Genomic DNA, 16,334 nt, shown 5'->3' with positions numbered 1-16,334 from the left:
TTCTTCTATAAGCACAGTTCTGAGTTCACCCTGATACGAGTAAGTTAAAATCACATCAAAAAACAACAGGGGCATGTGACTCACTGTAATGTTTATTGAATAATGTTAATGAATTTCCTAGAACCATGTTATTAAATATTGTGTTTAAATCGTATTTTTAATATTTTAACTCAAATTAATTTATTAATTTGTATTAAGCATTATGTATAATTTGATGAATAACTAGGGTTTAAAATAATAACATAAATTAAAGAAAGTAGTAAATGAATTTTTTATTTGATAAATGGTAGCAGTCATGTCTATACAGTATTTGATAGAGTAACCAAGGAAGTGTTTGATCATTTTCCCTGTACTGTCCACAATATGTTATTTAATTATCATGAAATAGATGGGAAGTAGTATTCTTACTTTGCGTCATTTTGCAAATGGCATCTTAGAGAGCTTATGGGACAATATTAAAATTCAAACCCAGGACTTCAAATTTATAAGTTGATGGGATGGTTATGGCCCCCCAAGCATATAATAGTGGTGTTCAAGGGCATGCAAATGACATTGTGAAAAAATTAAACCATGAGCATGTTTGTTCATCCCTTCCTACCCTATTCTATATCCCTCTCTCTTATTTTACTGTCTAATTCATTCCTTTTTTCTTTAATAAAACTCTTATATTTCCCAAGGTTCAAATTCTAAGCAGCTGAATAAAAGGTAATCTGAAAAAATATCTTTTATATTCTATTGAATTATATGTTCAATATCTACAATTGTCTGAATGTTAAGAGAATGTCCTAGAACGCATGTTATATTAATCTGAATGTATGAACGATGAAGGCCAGAGCTGCATGTGCTGTAGCTAATATACTCTCCATTAATTTATTAAGTTTTAAGGTAACTTCCACCAGGATATTTACATTCTCTGGCATCTCTCTACATAAAAAGCCCTAATTTGAAATCCAGAATCTCTCCAGCTATCAATCCTCTAGAATAAAATTTCTTTATTTTTAAATTTAATTTTATTGGTACCTTTAAGGTATAGAATATAATGACATTCATCATTGGAAAGTTGTACCTTTACATAATCTCTCTTGGTTCTTATTATTCCCCCTTTCCCCTGCCCTCCCTTCAACCACTCCAGTGCTCCCTATTTACAAAGAATTTATTTCCATTTTTTCATTTCCTCATGTTAATTTCATTTTCTTCTTTCCTTTCCCCTAGCCCTCCCACCTCCCCTTCCCCTTTGCCCCTTTTCTTCCTATTTCACATTATCTATTATACCTTTTAGTCCTTATTTACACTTTCAGCTTCTCACGCTACAGAAACTATTTGGTATTTACACATGTGTGTCCTACTAATTTCACTTAAGAGTATAGCCTCAAGGTGCATCCATTTAGCTATAAATTTCTCATTTTTTGTGACTGAGTAGTACACTATTTTAGAAAAAAAAACACATTTTCTTTATCCAGTCTCCAGTTCATGGGCAATTGGGCTGCTTCCCAGTTTTAGCTATTACAAACTGTGCTGCTATGAATGTGGGCACACATATATCACTGTGGTATGATGATTTGAATTCTCTGGGGAAGATACACAGCATGGGAATAGCTAGGTCAAATGGGACTTCCAGTCCTAGTTCATTGTGGTATCTGCATACTGATTCCCACAGTGGTTGCACCAGTCTACACTCCCACCAGCAGTGTAACAGGGTTTCTCTTTCCCCACAGCCCCACCAGCATTGCTAATGGTTAATTTCATGGAGCAGCCATTCTTTCTGGGGTGAGGTGGAATCTCAGTGTTGTTTTCATTTGCATCTCTCGAATGACCAGTGATGTCAAAAATTTTATCATATGTTTATTTGCTATTTCTAATTCTTTGTCTGAGAAATGTCTGTTTATTTCAGATGCCCAGTTTTTAGATTGGGTCTTTAAATTTGGGAGCTCTGATTTTTAAAAGTTCTTTATAGATTCTAGATAGTAGACTGTCTGAGGAACAGCAGGTGAAAATTTTTTCCCACATTGTGGGTGGTCTCTTCAATCTGTTGGTGGTTTAGCTTGCTGTGCAGAAACTTTTTAATAAGTAGAGATCCCATTTGTTGACTCTTTATACTAGTTCATAGGCAACTGAGGTTTTCTTCATAAAGTCGTTTCCTGCACCAGTGTCTTCAAGAGTTCTACCTAACCTCTGTTCCAACCAGCTCAGCATTTCTGTTTTAATATTTAGATCTTTAATCCATTTTGTTATTAGTTTAGTGGATGTTGAGAGACATAGGTCTAGTTTTAATCTTTGGCAAGATGAAATCCAATTTTTCCAGCACCACTTATTACAGAGGCTATCTTTCCCCTAGTGAGGGTGTTTGGGTCCTTTGTCAAAGATTAGGTGTCTGAGTGTCTCTGGAGTTGTTCCTGCATCTTCTAATCTGTTCCACTGGTCCTCAGGTCTGTATCTTTGGCAGTAGCACCATGCTGTTTTTTCACAGTAACTTTGTAATACACTTTCAAGTTGGGGATTGTGATAGCCCCTGCCATATCTCTGTTGTCTAGAATTGCTTTAGTTATTCTAGGTTTCTTCTGGTTCCAAATGAATTTTTGGATTGTTTTCTCCAGGTCTGTGAAGTTTGCTGCTGGGATTTCAATTAGGATTGCAGTGAATTTATATAGCATTTTTGGAAGTATGGCCATTTTCACTGTGTTGATTCTTCCTACCCAGGAGCAAGGGATGTCTTTCCTTTTTCTGATATCTTCTTCAATCTCTCTTTTCAGAGTGCCATGGTTTTCAGAGAAGAGGTCTTTGATTTCTTTCATTAAGTTGATTCCTAGGTATTCCAGGTTTTGGATGCAATTGTGAAAGGAATTTTTTGCCCTATTTCTCTCAGTGAGTCTATTGTTTGTGTAGAAGAAAGGTATTGATTTTTTTATCCAGCTACTTGACTGAATTTGGTTATTAAGTCCAGAAGACTTTTGGTGGAGTTCTTGGGGTCTTCTATATACAGTACCATGTCATCTGCAAATAAAGAAAATTTAAATTCCCCATTTCATATCTTTATTCCTTTTATTTCTTTCTCTTGTCTAATTGCTGTGGCTAATGTTTCCAAAATTATTTTGAACAGGAGTGGTGATAGTGGAAATCCTTGTCTTGTTCCTGATTTTAGTGTGAATGATTTCAGTTTTTGACATTTAGTATGATATTGGTTGTTGGTTTTTCATAGATGGCTTTTATCAGATTGAGGTAGAGACCATTTATTCCAAATTTTTGTAGGGTTTTTATCATAAATGCATGTTGGATTTTGTCAAATGCTTTTTCTGCATCTATTGAGATTATCATATGTTTTTTGTCCTCGGGTCTGTTGATATAGTGTATTACATTTATTGATTTGCTTATGTTGAACCATCCCTGTATCCTTGGGATGAATTCCACTTGGTCAGGTTGTATGATATTCTTGATGATATTCTGAATATTATTTGCCAGTTTCTTATTAAGGATTTTTGGATCTATGTTCATCAGTGAGATTGGCCTATAGTTCTCTTTTTTGGTTGGGAGTTTCTCTGCTTTGGGGATCAAGGTGATGCTTGCTTCCAGGAATGAATTCTGGAGTATTGCTTCCCTTTCAATTTTATTGAAGAGTTTAAACAGTAGTGGCAGTGGTTCCTCTCTAAATGTCTTGTAGAATTCAGCAGTGAAGCCATCGGGACCTGGGCTTTTCTTAGTTGGTCAGTTTTTAATTATGTTTCAATTTTGTTGATTGATATTGGGTTTCTTAGAATCTTGTTTGTTAAGCTTTGGTAAGTGTATCTAGGAATCTGTCCATTTCTTCTGTGTTTTCCATCTTATTGACGTATAGATTTTCAAAGTAGGTATTGAGGATCCTCTGGAATTCTGCTGCGCCCATTTTAATTTCATCCTTTTCATTCTTAATTGCATGGACTTGGGTCTTTTCTTTTCTTTTCCTGATAAGGTTGGCTAAGCATTTGTTAATTTTGTTTATTCTTTCAAAGAACCAACTCTTGGTTTCATTGATTTTTTGTATCATTCTCTTAGTCTCCATTACATTGATTTCTGCTCTGATCTTTATAATTTTTCTCCCTTGTATCAGCTTTGGGTTTGTCCCGCTCTTCTTTTTCTAGAAGCTTGAGGTTCAGTATCAGGTTGTTTAATTGGGCTCACTCTGTTTTCCTAATATGAGTAATCACCCCTATGAATTTCCCTCTTAAGACTGCTATTGTTGTGTCCCATAGATTCTGATATGTTGTATTTCATTTAATTGAAGGAACTGTCTGATTTCTTCTTTAATTTTCCTTGGGGCCCATTGGTTATTCAGAAGTGTGTTCTTCAAATTCCATGTGTTTATGAAATTCTTGAGGTTTCTTTTGCTCTTGATCTCCAATTTCATGGCACTCTGGTCTGATAATATACAGGGCATAACTTCAATTCCTTTTCATTTACTTAAACATGTTCTATGCATGATCATGTGGTCTATTTTTGAGAATGAACCATGTGCAAGTGAAAAGAATGTGAAAAGAATGATTTTGTGGGGTGGAACACTGTAAACATCTGTTAAGTTCATTTGTTCAAGAGTTTGATTGAATTCTAGTATTTTGTTGCTCATTTTCTATCTAGTTGACCCATCTATTTGTGACAGTGGGGTATTGAGGTCCCCCACTACTATTTTTTTGTGCTTATATGATTTCTTGTGTCCATTATTATTTGTTTTTTATAATTGAGTGTACTAGTGTTTGGTGCATATATATTTATTATTGTTATCTCTTCCTCTTGAATTGTTCCTTTTACAAGGATGTAGTATCCTTCTTTGTCTCTCTTAATCAGCATTTGTTTGAAATCCAGTTGATCTGCAAAGAGGATAGCTACTCCTGCTTTTTTTCATATTCCTGTCACATGGAGTATTGTTTTCCACCCTTTAACTTTCAATCTATGAGTTTCTTTTTGAATTCAGTGTGTTTCTTGTATGCAGCATATTGTTGGATCTTGCTTCTTGACCCATTGTGCCAGTCCATTTCTTTTGATTAGTGAATTGAGTCTATTAACATTGATGGTTATAACAGATACGTATTGAAAGTCATTGTGATGACATTTTCTTTTTGTTGGGTTCTCCCCCTTTACATTTAATTTTTTGTCATGCCAGATGGGTTCATTCTTCTGGGCTTCCTGGGGTTGTGATCTTCATTGTCTTTATCTAGGATATTGTCTAAAATTTTTTGGAGTGCTGGTTTGGTTTTTATGAAGTTCCTACGGTGCTCTTTGTGATGAAAGTATCTTATTTCTCCATCAATTTTGAAAGACAGTTTTGCATCAATCTGGGTTAGAGTCTGTTTTCCTTTAAGGCTTGGAATACATCACTCCAAGCTCTTTTTCCCTTGAGGGTTTGTGTTGAGAAGTCTGCTGTGATTCTGATGGGCATTCCTTTGTATGTGATTTGTTTCTTTTCTCTAACTGCTTGTAGAATTTTGTTCTTCTGTTGGGTTTTTAGAATCTTAACAATTATATGCCCTTTTGTAGGTGTTTTTTTTGATCAAGGCTAGTTGGAGTCCTATATAGCTCAGTCATATGTATGTCAAGTTTTTTTCCCCTGGTTTGAAAGTTTTCTGCCATCATTTCTGTGACCAGCTTTTTTATGTCATCTCCACTCTCTCTTATTTCTTCATTGACTCTAATCAGTCTTATGTTATTCTTCTTTGCATCATCTAGCAATTGCTAGACTGATTTCTTGTGGTCCCTTACAATTTTAAAGAAATTTTTCTTTTCCTGGTCACTTATTGCAATCTTTTTTTTGTTTTGTTTCATTTTGTTCTACTAATTGCAATCTTATCTTCTATATCTGAAATTGTGTCTAAACATTTGTTCATTCTGCTGCATAGACTTTCAATGAAGCTTTTAATTCCTGGAAATCTGTTTTATGGATTTCATTTGTTTCCTATGTTGGGATTCCATCTTGTTCCTCAGCTCCTCTATTTTTTTAATCTTTGTCTGCTCTAGATTTATTAATCATGTCTTGCACTATGGGTACAATCTCAGCTGTTATCTGAGAAATTATTTCCGATTTCATTTTTTCTAGATCCTCTTTTTTTGCCAGTTTGTGGAGTCCAGGTGGTTGAGTATCAGATTGTTCCATCTTGTTTCCCTTTGGAGCTCCTGTAGGTGATCTTGAAATATGGCTTTGATGCTTCCTTATGTGTCTTCTCATTGTGCTTGGGTGGGGGTTGCCACTCACCGTGGCTCACCTCCTCTGCCCTGGGAGCAGTGCTACAGTGGCCTAGAAGCCTCCTCCTACATGTTGGGAGTGGTGCGACAGCATCCTAGAAGCCTCTTCCTCTGGACTGGGAGTGGTGCTATGGTGACCTGGAAGCCTCCTCTGAGCTGGGAGCAGTGGTATGGTGGCCTGAAAGCCTCCTCCTCTGCACTGGGAGTGATGCCAAGGCCTAGAATAAAATTTCTTAAAAGAGTGACTGTAGTCATTGTGTCCACTTAGTCACCTCATAATCTCTCTCTGGCCTTGTCCTCTGTGATACATGCCCTATTGCACCACTGAGACTGTTTCAAGGTCAACAGTACAGCCATGCTGATTAATCCAGTTGTTTACCTACTTGACACCTCCACCACTTACTAGCATTTGACTCATTTCCCCTCCTCCTTCTTCAATTCATTTTTTTCTTGTTTGGGAGTTTTTTGTGATCTAGTCCTTTTTTCCAGGCTCTTATTTCTTTTTTCTGCTTAGTTTTTATTCTTTGGTTTCTTCTTCTTTCTTATATAATCTCTCAAGGTTTGACTTAAACTGTCATTTAACAGATTTATTTCTATACATTTCAGTAACTGTGTGTGCTTGTGACTTATAAATTTATATTTCAATTTATAATTTTTCTTAAAATACCTGATTCATGTCTAACTCCCTACAGGACATTTCCATATGAACACCTTGTGGGAATTTGAGATTAATCATAGCTAAATGATCTTTTTGCTGCCTACTTCTCCTACCCTAATCATCTAACTCTATTCTTTTATATTACAAATAAATGGGCCCTTAATGTATCCATTAGCTTTATAAAAGAAGCTAAGAGTTAAATTAAATTCTTCTATTTAGTTTGTTCCTCAAATCAAAACAATGAACAGGCCCTTTTTTCTCTACCTCCAAAACATATACCAAATCCTCCTGCTTTTTCCATTTTTTTTAAACTTGTGTCCAATCCATGATAATATCTTAGGTGGAATAAAGCAATAGTTATCTTTTGTCTTCTTACATCAGTTCTCAAATACATACAATTCAATCCTGAGACAATATCTCAAATGGCTCTTTAAAAGATCATATGCAAGCCTATCATCATACTCGGGATTAAATCCTTGCTCCTTATTCTAGTTATAAAGCCTTTCCATGATCTACCTTCTCCTTATTGCTCTCAACTTCATGGAATATAACTCTCCTCTTTTGCATGATATTGTCATCTCACAAATCATCTTTCTGCCCCTGGAATATCAATACTGAGGTTCTTTATACTACTTCTTCTTTCCAAATTTGGTTTTCCTCTTAATCTTTGACTGGAACAGGTTCACTCCTGTCATTTAGGCTTCTTAATTTTTGTGGTTCAGATAGCTCTTCTCTGACCCAATCTACCCCATCCACATCCATTGGTCACTCATTATAATCCTACTTTATTTTTCACTGTGACAGTTCTTCATAATACTGTTTGTGATTTATTTGTTGTATGAATTTTTGTAAAAAAAGTGTGTGTGTGTGTGTGTGTGTGTTATTTCCTATCTCTCTGCTTGTAGTGTGCCCCTGAGAACAGGATATATTCTGCCTATTCTTCAGCATACCCCTAATGCCTAGGACATAGGCATGGATGCTCAAAATTTTTGTTGAAAAAACAAATAGAATTAAGTTTCTTTATTATGATTTCAACATATTTGGAAGCAATGGTTTATCTAGGAGTTTTTCTCCTCACTCTTTTACTTTCTTTTCATGGAATATTCATTCAGTTAGCACATAAACTCACTCTCTCTTTTTTTTTCTCTCTCTCTCTCCCTTGTATTATACCTACCTATACCTGTATCTCTCATCTACATCTCCACCTCTCCATTCTAAATGGCTAGAAATCTCTTTTGCAAGGAGCTTGAATAAAAATCCCTGTATCTGGCCTTATAGTTGATCTTTCTTATCTTTACTCACTCTGTTTCAGGCACACTGATATAACTTTCCTTTTTAATTTTTTTGTATTTTCTTTTTTGCATTTTTAAAAGTACATGTTTACAGTATATAATGTTTCCATTGCTTGGGAAAGTTGCTATATACTTGGGAAAGTATATAACATATCCTTTTTTTTTTTTGATCCCCATCCTTTCCCTCTGTCCCCCTCCTTCTATGTCTTGGCCCCCTTCTCTATTCCAAAAATATTTCCTATATTTTCCTATTGTCTATCTTTTATATTGCTTTTTATTTATATTTTGAGTTTCTCAAATAAGAGAAGCCATGCAATATTTAAGCTTATGCATCTGACTTATTTCACTTGACATTATAGTTTCAGAGTGCATCCATTTTCCTACAAATGACTTGTTTATCTTTCTTTTTGGCAGAGTAATATGCCATTGTATATAAATATAACATTTCTTCATTCATTCATTCATTCATTCTGTTGATGGCCATATAGTAGCTCCAGGATTTAGCTATTATGAATTATGCTGCCAAGAACATGAGTATTCATGTATCACTAACATTCCTTAGTTTTCATTTGTGCGTTACTTTTATTTTATTGTTGTTTTTGTTTGTTTGTTTGTTTTTTGATACTGGGGATCAAACTCAGGACCTTGTGCTTACAAGACAGGCAGTGGAATCACTGAGCTAAATTCCCAGCCCTGTGCATTACTTTTATAATAGATAGTTGATCCCTTATATCCTTCATGTCTTTGTGTCAATTTCACGTTATCCGAGAGGGTTCCCTCTGTATATTATTCAGATTTTCTTGCTAGGACCAAATACCTGAAATACATAACCTAAAAGAGGAAATGTTTATTTTTTTGCTCATAATTTCAAGAATTCCAGTCCATGATCTCTGACTCCAATGCAGAAACATCAGAGTGATGTCCAGCTTTGCATGCTGGAGCGATGCTTCTCACTTCATGGTGCTGGGAAGCAGAGAATGGGGAAGAGCACCACAGAGGAAAGGACCAGAGCCAATACAGACCCTTAAAACCATACCTGGAAGACTCATGCAGATACAACTATAGATGTGCTTTCCTAATCCTCTAGGAAGCTCCCAAGCCAGTCAAGTGGACAATTAATCTTAACTATCATACGCTCTAAAGTTGCACTGCATGCTATGTCATTTCTTCTTTGCTTGATCCTCCTTTATTTCTCTTTTCATGGCTTCACATTATATATAAAGTTATATAATTTATATCTATATTTATTTTCTATATGTATATATGGAAGCAAAGGCCTTTTCTATTTTGTTTACTATTCTCTGCCTAGACCTAGAAATGTTCTTTGCACTGATGAATTTTGAAAGAGAAAAAATAAAACAACAGGAAATATTTCCTAGTACTATAAATGATTTGTCTTTCATATTTTTCAAGATTATTTTTCTTGCTTTAAACTAGAGTAGATGAATGCATGATATATAAAGAAGACACAAAAATAATTCACAAATAAAATTATATCTTCCATGGCATATCTTTGTAGTTTAGGATACCCATACAGGAAAATTAATCAATACAAGAGATTTTTAAAATCTGTTTGGGCTTCTCTTTTAATCTTATAATTTAAAAATAAGAAAAGGAGACATTCTTTTGAGAGGAAAGTAGAACATATTTAATTTTTGATTGAAATAGTACTGTGTGGTGGAAAATTTGTGAAAGATACAACATGAATTCATGAATTATTCAAAATTTATTATCTTCATGGATAAACACTATTAAATTTACCAGGAGAAGGGAAAATGCTGCTCAGTCATCTTTGACAAAAGTATAGCAAGTGCTATATATAGTGGTCTCAAATTGTGTTGGAAACCAAAAAAAAAATAAAAATAAAAAATAAAGGGAAGTTAGAAAGAAGCATGTAGTGACCTGAATCACTGCAATGGATCTTATTTCATCACATCTCGCCTTGCCTTTTAGCTTAGTGAGTCCTGTCAGAAAAGAGAGTTCTAGGAAAGTGTTCCTGATATTTGAGAGAGGTCAAACTGACACTTTTTAAGGAAAAAATTTGAGGGAAATTATTGTATTAGGTACCAATATCTACTGAAGGATGAAGAAAGTATAGTGTATCAGACATGACTGAAGCAACTATTCTTTCTAAGAAGAGGAAATAAATTCCATGAATATTCTGAGTAAAAACTTCCCAGAAAATGTGATATTCAAAGACAAATAGCCACCTTCTCTATGAAGGCATAAGATCAGACTTTCAGAGAGATACAAAAATTTGAGTGAAGGTCCCAACATGTAAACATGCACTGGTCATTCATGAAACTGTACAAGTTTTCGTTCAACTGGAACCAAGAGAATATATGGAAAGCAGCAAGTACAACACTGATATGATCAAGAAAGTATTTTTTCATCTGTGCAGGTATTTGAATTTTATGTTAAATTGTATGGGGATTTATGAAGGACACTAATATGTTTGCATAGCACAAATATCCTTGTAGGAGCAGTGTAGAGGTTAGATTGGAAGAGACAAGATAAATGATAAGAATTAGGAGAAAATTTTATGATTCAGCATGACACTAATAAATATTGGCGCTAAAGCATTTTAGTGAAATTTTGAAATGAACAGTTACATTTTAGATTCAGAGCTTAAACTGATTATGTTTGGGGAGCTGTTGTTAATCAGGTATCTAGGATAATTTTTAGGCTTCTGTCTGATGTTTTTAGAATAGTAATGGTATCTACTATGTCAAGAAATTCTAGATATGGGGAGTGTGGGAGGTGGCACACAGAGAGAGTGATATGATTACCAGTTCAACTGTGGAAATGCCCAATTGAATGCATTGTGGAACATTTAGATGGAAGTTCAGTAAGCAAATAATTGTCTATTTATTTAATACTTTGGAAAAGAGGGTGCTGGATAAATGTAAATTTGTGTGTGATCAGAAAGTTACTGGATATTGTAGCCTTGGGCTTGGAAAAGCTTACTGTAATGAGCCAGAATACAAAACACTAATATTTAATGATGATTATAAGAAAAATAGCTTACAGAGTAGGTTAAATGTTAAATGTGCACATTTTAAAAGTATTTTGACTTACAATTTTATATTAGTAAGAATTCTACAGAGGAACAGAATGATCTAGAGAATACATTTACACACACACAAACTACACTGAATATTTAAATGTTAAAAATTTACCCCCAATAATGATTCTCATAAGCATTACCCTGTAGGAGAGGACACAAGTAGACCTCTCTCTCTTTCTCTCACTCTCTCTGTCCCTCTCTCTCTCTCTCTCTCTCTCTCTCTCTCTCTCTCTTTCTCCTCCCTCCTCAAGAAGCAGTGGCAGTTCAAAATTCCCCAAGCCAGGTTCACTATCATATCATGGAACATATCTATAGAGGTTAATAAGAATAGATTGTTGTTAATGGCTTGTATATAGGTGTCCCCTCACAAAGCCTCATGGGCTGATATGTGAGGCTTTCTGTAGATGGCTGGATCTAGGGTGTGTGAATGTGGATTAAGAATGGGATGAAAGTTGTGTGGTACTAAATTACTCCATTGATTGGAGCTATCATAGTTCTAGGTGTGGCTTAAAAGATTTACAGAAGACAGAAGCCCCACCATAGGGGTGGGCAAAGGCCTGTAGTCTGGATGGGATAAAAAGAAAAAGCAGGCTTGCTGATTGCTGCTCACTGACTTCTGTTTACCATGCCATGTACTGTTTCTCCTCTGTGATGCCCCTCTGTCATGCCACCCTGCCTTGGAACCAGCCAACTATGGACTGAAACTTCTACAAATATAAGCTAAATAAACCTTCCCTCCTTTAACTTTGAGTGTTGAGTATTTTGTAACAGCAACAAGAAAAGTAACTAAGACAGATTTTGATATCAGAGAAGTGAGGTTGTTGCTCTAATATTATCTGATCATGTAGTTTATAAGCATTTGGAACTGGCTTTCCAGAGAAGTTTAGAAAGGTTTGGAGATGCCTGCTGGAGAAACAAACCTAGAGTGCTCTGAGATGTGCTTTTTGGGGGAGATTCTGATTGGAGCTCAGAGGACCATAATGTTGACTGCAGTGCAACTAGAAAAGACCAGTCTCAATAGTTTTCAACTGGAAAGAAGGACTTCATTGGACTTCTTTACCATGTTTGATTCCAGGCCATGTGTGTTATTCTCTGGTGGAAAATTTGTCTGAATTTTGCTCATGTCCAGAGGTTTTGCACAAGACTGAGATTAAGTATGAGAGGAAAAATTAATCTTGTAGAAGAAATTTAAAGGCAGTCTAATGTTGAGGTGGTGGGATGGATACTATTTGGGGCTTTTGGCCAGATCTATGTTGAGAATTAAGTGCAAAGGGTCCAGGAGAATGTCTTTCAAAGTTTTCAGTTTGGCCAAAAAGACTGCACCAAAAGTTCTGGCCTGAAAAGATAGAATAGAGAATAACTTCTTTTCTGAAAAGATTAATAATAAAAAGCCACATACTTTGGATTGAATGTTAAAAATTTTGGCCTGAAGGTATCACAAGAACCAGCAGGATTCCACCCTTTTTAGCCTCAAAATTGCAAAAGTGAAAGACTGCTTTGAGAAGAGAACTCCAGAGCATGATATTCTAAAATGGCAGTGGCCTAGGGGCTTTGTTCTCATGGATAGTGCTCAGCAATCCAGGCACTTGACCCCTACAGCCAAGAGAGAAGGAAGCCTGGCTACTGCTCTAGCTGGTGGTAGATCTTGGCATCATCCACGTGGTGCTGGTTTTAGGTATATGTGCAATGCAAGAGGTGTGGGTTCAGGGAGCCTTCCACTCATATTTCACCCAGGGAGTTTGCCTCTTAGAAGGCAGTGTATGAAGCTGTGAGTGTGAAGCTGAAAGTGCAGTGGAAACTCCAGAAAGTTGGAGAATACAGAAACATGGATCATCTGAGAAGAACTGCAAGGAATGAGCAACGTCAGCTCAAGAGAGAAGCTGAGAGATCTGCAACCACTGACAGTGCCATAGGGATGGAGCCACCCAAGCCCTTTGGAGTTCATATCTTGCAACAGACTGCTTTGGATGTTGGACATGGAACTATGGGTCTTAATGTTTGTCCTGCTGAATTGTGGTCTTGTTTTATTCCCATCAATATGTCCTTTGGAATGACTATATTGTGCCACTGTATGTTGGAAGAACTTTAACTTTGTTTTCACCTGTACAGGAGCTCATAGCTAAGAATTTGTCTTGAATTTCAGAGGAAAGTTGGGACTTGGATTTTTCAGCAATGCTGAAACTGTCAGGATTTTGACAACTATTACTAGAGATGGATTGAATGCTTTTGAATAAACTGATGTACATGAATCTTTTGGACCTGGGATGTAGTTCACAAAGGGGACAGAGATGGAATGTTATGACTTGCATCTAGATGTTCCCCCAAAGTTTCATGTGCTCATAGGAAGGGCTTTTTGGATGTGGCTGTGTCAGGGGTGTGTAACACTGGATGAGAGTATGTGATACTAGATTTAAGGTCTAATAGCTAAATTGGTTTAGCATAGATCTGGATTTTTATAATGGAAGTCACACCTTCATGTGAGTGATATCTCCCAAAAGGGTTGTAGATTGGATGGAATAAAAGGGAAAGGAAATATAATAGATACATCAAGATCCTAGAAACCTAAGAGAAGAACAAAATACTACAAGCAGTTAGAGAAAAGAAACAAATCACATGCAAAGGAAAGTCCATCAGAATCATGGCAGACTTCTCAACACAAACCCTCAAGTCAAAGAGAGCTGGGAGTGAGGTATTTCAAGCCCTAAAAGAAAACAACCTCCAATCTAGATTGATGTATCCTGCAGAATAATCTTTCAAAATTGATGGGGAAATAAGATACTTCCATGACAAAGAACATCTGAGAAACTTCATGAATAAAAAACCAGCACTCCAAACAATTTAAAAAAATATCCTAGAAAAAGACAATGAAGGTCACAACTCCATGAGGCCCAACAGAGCAAATCCAAAATATTTCATCAGGAAAGGCAAGAAATTAAAGGGAGATGGGGGAAAAATAAAAAAAGAGCCAACAACAGGAAAATAACATGACAATGAAAAGTCAATACACATCAGTTATAACCATCAATGTTAACTGCCTCAATTGGCCAATCAAAAGAAACAGACTGCCAGAATGGATTAAGAAGCAAAATCCAGGCAGCCCCACCCCCATCCAACGCTCTCTAAACTGCGGAGACCGGCCCAGTGAGACAAGACAAGCAACTTGAAGCTCCTGCGGCTGTCCTGGGCCATGCCCATGGCACAGTGAGGTCCGCTTAGCCGCTCGGATGCTTCCAACTCTCAGTCTCCCCCCACCTCCCACCATGCGCCGCCTACCTTCTGGCTTTTCTGCTACCTGGTTCCACACTACAGAGGCACAGGAGATTATAAAGATCCTTGTCCTGAGCGCCAAAAGATAGAGCAGAAGTTAGTAACAGAAAGAGGGCTTCTCAGGCTCCTCGAAGAAAACTGAAGCTCAGCGGAAAAGTAAAGAGAATCTCTACAATAAAGGAACATCAGACCACTGTACTTGGTCTGCCCCTGGCTTGCTGAGACTCATTGACTTGTATATGCACAGGGATTCCTATGTTGCCTACTGTGACAGCAAAGACATACCCTGAAGGAGGCCCATAATTTCTTTTGCTATTTGCAAAAAAGAAAAAAAATATTTTTCTAATTTTTAATTCTTAATTTTTCCTTTTTTTCTACTCTTCAAAGTTTTACTTTTCTTTCTTTTATCTTTTCTCTCTCTCTCTCTCTCTCTCTCTCACTCACTCATTCTCTCACTGTCCCACATTGCTCCTCATCTCCCCATTTGTTCCTTACTGCGCTGAATTTGGATTTCTCCCTTATTGTTCTTTTCTTCTCTTTTTCCTTCTCTTGATTATCATTAGGGTTAAAGGCAAGTAAATTTGGTATCTAGCCTCCCTGTTGCTGTTAGGTGATTCAATTCACATCTTTGTTCTTTCATTCTGCCATTTTCTCTTGCCTTTAACAACTTCTTAGAGTTTGTGTAAACTTTCTGTGTCTTCTGGCTTCACCACTAATCTTACCTGTTCTTTCTACCTGTCCCTCCCTCCCCAACTCCTTTTAACTTCCCACCCTGAAGGGGAAAGATGCTATATTGAAGAGTTTATTCATTATAAACTTATGTTGGGTTGGCCCTTGGTTTTAATTTAACTCACATAGTTAAAAGTGATAGATTAATAACTACCACAAATTGTCATTTTCTAAGCTGTGCTTGATGCTATGGTATTGCTGACTATGTCATTTGGGCTAACATGTTGTGATTGATCTAATTAGTTTTCCTTCCTGGTATACTGAAAATGGGATAGCTTCAGAGTCATTACAGTCCCAAAACCCAAACACAAGCTATATCTGGAAGACACCTCCAAAAAGCAGTCATTCCACAAGGGTTTTAAATACAAGCAACAAAGATACATTAAGAAATCTTGAAATATCAATCCAGGAATTAAATCAAGGATAGCACCAAAAACAAAATGAGAAGACACTTAAGCAAGGCACAAATGCAGGCTTCCACACCACAAAAAGGAAATTCTGGGGGAAATGAGGTGGAAAAGTCTGACAAGCAACCACTTAGACACCCTGAACTGATAGCACAAGAAGTAACAAAGCAGATGCATGAGGCTCTAGAAAATTTCAAAACAGAAATAATCTCCCAGATAAATACAGACATGGTGAGCAGAGTGAAAGACATGATTAGAAGCTCTAGAACAGAAACAGATAAGAAAATAGATGAGATCAGAAACATGCTGGAAGCCATGAATGCCCAGCATAAGAAAGAAATGGAAACCATGAAACAGATTCAAACAGATATCTGGGAGATTAAAAACTCCATTGAAAGCATGCAGAGCAGAGTAAGAGAATCTGAAGATAGAATATCAGATATATAAGACAGGATTGTGGTTAAGGACCATGAAAATGGAGATTTCTTAAAGATAGTAAGGGACTATGAGAAATCAATCCAACAGCTGCTAGATGATGCAAAGAAGAATAACATAAGACTCACAGGAGTCCACGAAAAAACAGGAGAAAGTACAATGGGCATAAAAAAACTGTTCACAGAAGTAATAATAGATAACTTCCCAGACAGAGGTAGAGAATTGGACATACAGATAAGTGAGGCATATAGAACTCCATCCAGCCATGACAAAAA

Source organism: Heterocephalus glaber, unplaced genomic scaffold, assembly GCF_053883595.1.
Source record: "Heterocephalus glaber isolate CG9 unplaced genomic scaffold, H.glaber_assembly_v1.0 deba00001553, whole genome shotgun sequence".
NCBI classification, from domain to species: Eukaryota; Metazoa; Chordata; class Mammalia; order Rodentia; family Bathyergidae; genus Heterocephalus; species Heterocephalus glaber.
Note: the sequence above shows the minus strand (reverse complement) of the source record.